The sequence below is a fragment of the Piliocolobus tephrosceles genome, chromosome Y (genome assembly GCF_002776525.5).
Source record: "Piliocolobus tephrosceles isolate RC106 chromosome Y, ASM277652v3, whole genome shotgun sequence".
NCBI lineage: Eukaryota > Metazoa > Chordata > Mammalia > Primates > Cercopithecidae > Piliocolobus > Piliocolobus tephrosceles.
The window spans coordinates 15,599,905-15,603,432 of record NC_045456.1 but is presented as its reverse complement, the minus strand read 5'-3'; the positions used below and the strand labels follow the sequence as shown (position 1 = coordinate 15,603,432).

At 42.4% G+C, this 3,528-nt stretch overlaps 1 pseudogene; it reads right to left on the bottom strand.

The window, feature by feature from the left end:
• Nucleotides 1-503: 503 nt before the first annotated feature.
• Nucleotides 504-2,067, bottom strand: LOC111528596 (annotated as a pseudogene).
• Between the last annotated feature and the right edge of the window lie 1,461 nt (nucleotides 2,068-3,528).

Genomic DNA, 3,528 nt, shown 5'->3' with positions numbered 1-3,528 from the left:
TCCATTACAACATCCAGTTCAGAACAAAGCCCCACTTCTGTGAATCTCTCCCCAACATGATCCAACACAAGCCCAAATCCTCTGATCAATCCATTCCAGGTTCCTAACAGATGCTGCAGTTCTTTATGGCTTGTTCTGTCTCTTGCAACTTGCTGGAGAGTACAAGTGTGTTCCTTGGACTGGAAGGCATTGACAATCCAAACAATATATAAACACATATATTGAAAATCCTTGCTCAGTTCTAATCTTACATAGCGTTTCCCACCCTATACTCAATTCTTTTTACTAATTTTTTGTGAATTCTTTTTTTTTTAACAGCAAATGCAAGAAAGTTATTTATTTATTTATTTTTTTTTTACAAAAGTTTATTATTGAATGTACAACAGCCCGAAGACAACACTTAATTCCAGCTATAGGTGGCAAAAGATGTTATGGCAGGGAATACAGATGTTTAAATACGGATGAAATAAAGGGTTACCATTTCCTCAGGCACAAGGAACAGCTTACTTTTTGCCAGATTTCTTAATTCCACTGTGGCCAAGGGCGCCTTCCCTGCAGCCTTCGCTTTTAGCTCCTCGAATTTCTTCTGCTCCTCTTTTTGTTTCTGCTTGAAAGCCTTATCTTCCTCGTCCATCTCCTTGGCCTGCTTGTTGGGCTGTTTCAGTGTCTTCTTCTTGCCACCTTTGTGGCCGGATGTGGTGCCTGCCGCCCCTTCCCCAGACCCTGCCACCAGAGTTAAGGTATATTCTTTTATCCCCTTGCTTTTATCTTACAAAATACAATTGTGGTAAAACACATGTAACAAAATGTAGCATTCTAATCATTACTAAGGGTGCAGTTCAGTACATCCACATTGTTGTACAGCTTATCCCCTGAACTCATTTCCTAAAACTGAAGCTCTACACTCATTATTTTTAAGTAAAATTTGTGTCTAGTAAAATTAACCCTTTGTTAGTATTGAGTTCTATGAGTTTTGACAGATACAATCATGTAACTAACACCATAATCAAGATATATATAACAATACCATTGTCTCCCACCAAAAAAAAAAAATTCCCACATGCCCCTTTTTATTCACTCTTCCCCTTTCTGCCAACCACTGTTATATTTTCTGCCCCCACAGTTTTGTTGGATAATCAGTGTCATTGTTCCAAATGTTGTCTTTCTCTGTGTTTGTTTTCCTTTTATAACATTCCTCAGGTATAGACAAAGATTTACTGAATGTGCCTTAAGATCCAGGAGTTTCTTTGACACTATGTCATCTTAATACTATTGTCACAGTATACTTCTTCCCTTCAGAGTTTAGTTCTCAGTTAGAAATTACATTCTCATAGAAACTGTACTTTGGACTGGGCGTGGTGGCTCATGCTTGTAATCCCAGCACTTTGGGAGGCCTAGGTGGGTGTATGGCTTGAGCTCAGGAGATGAAGACTGGCCTGGCCAACATGGTGAAACGCTGTCTCTACCAAAAATACAAAAATTAGCCGGGCATGGTGGCGTGTGCCTGTTGTCCCAGCTACTGGGGAGGCTGGAGTGGAAGGATCGCTGGAGCCCAGGAAGTCAAGGCTGTGGTGGGCCGTGATCACGCCACTGCACACCACTGCATTCCAGCCTGGGTGACGGAGCGAGACCCTGTCTGAAATAAAAGAAAGAAACTGTACTTTGACTACAAGTTGAGAGACTAGTGGTGGTTTTCATACTTTTTTTTTTTTTTTTTTATGAAATGGAGTTTTCACTCTTGTTGCCCACGCTGAAGTGCAATGGTACAATCTCGGCTCACTGCAACCTCTGCCTCCGGGGTTCAAGCAGTTCTCCTGCCTCAGTTTCCCGAGTAGCAGGGATTACAGGCATGCACCACCACTCTCAGCTAATATTTTGTATTTAGTAGAGACAAGGTTTCACCATGTTAGTCAGGCTGGTCTCGAACTCCTGACCTCAGGTGATCCACCCACCTCGGCCTCCCAAAGTCGTGGGATTATAGGTGTGAGCCACTGCACCTGGCTTCATACCTTTTGAAAAGCAGCAAGTTTTCAAATGAATTCTCACATCTAACCCTTTCTTGTGCATTTTAGTGGTCCTCAAACTTGAGTAGTTACTAGAATCACCTGGAAATAGATGATGGGGTCCACCCCCAGAGTTTCTGATTCAGCAGATCTGAGGCTGAGGAACCAGAGGCTGCATTTCTAACAAGATTTCAGGTGATGGCAACGCTGCTAGTGTAGGGAACACACTTTGAGAAGCACTGCTCCAAGGCACCTCTGTACTTCTAGGAGCACTTGAGAATACAAATGGAAAACAGCCAGTTTAGAGGATGATCTGTTACTAAAGATTTTTTAAAGGACGTTCGTGTATGTGCGCATGTGTGTATGTTATAATATACCTGATGTGTTTGTATAATATAGAAAATATATATATTTATAAATATTTCCATATATAAAACTATTTTCTGATTACTTCTACAATATTTGTTTTTGTGATTTTTCTAAAGCCCATCTCAAGCATTAGAACTACCAACAAACAACCCTGATGCGACCTCTCCAGATTGTCCCCAGTCGATTGATTTCCCAGCTATATTGTGGCCTGAAGCCTCCAGCCTCCACACGAAACCAGATTTGCCTGAAAATGGCTCGGCCAAGTTCAAGTAAGTCATTCTTACCCATTGCCTCACCTGCAGCCAAATGTGAAGTACCTGAAAGTCCTACACTTTGAGGGGGATGTCTCTATCAAATTAGGTATTGGGCAAGGTTTTGGAGAAAGCCACTCTGTCCTCTTCTCTCTCTTTCTTTTTTTTTGACACGGAGTCTCGCTCTGTCATCAGGCTGGAGTGCAGTGGCACGATCTCGGCTCACTGAAACCTCCGCCTCCTGGGTTCAAGCGATTCTCTTGCCTCAACCTCCGGAGTAGCTGGGACTACAGGTGCATGCCACCACGCCCAGCTATTTTTTGTATTTTTAGTAGAGACGGGGTTTCACCATGTTGGCCAGGATGGGCTCAGTCTCTTGACCTTGTAATCTGCCTGCCTCGGCCTCCCAAAGTGCTGGGATTACAGTCATGAGCCACCACGCCCGGCCTATCGTCTTCCCTTTTAGGTAACCCCTTCTGTAGCACCTTCAGAGCCTATATCCTTATACTCAAGTCCATCTAGGACATTTTGTTGCTTCTGCCAGAATATTTGCATTTAAGCTTTTTACACGTTTTGTACTTTAAAATCCTTATCTCTCTGCAGGGGAGGAAAACTGGTATTGTCCTATAGGGCAGTATGAGGTTAAATTTTCTCCTGGACACAAATACTTTGTAGCTCTATGTGGCAAAAACTTACAGATTAACCTATCTGGGCCCTTAGTCTATAGTGAATATAAATTCTAACAAGTGTTTATAATTCAGTGACTCTTAGGTGGACCTGTTTAGCAGTGCTTCAGAACGAAACTGAAAGGCCAAGCTGAATTCTTTTTGCTTCATTCTCAACTTTTGGATAACTCTTCTGTTCAGGAATAATAACTCCTGCTTCCATTTTGCCCCAGGAGTGGA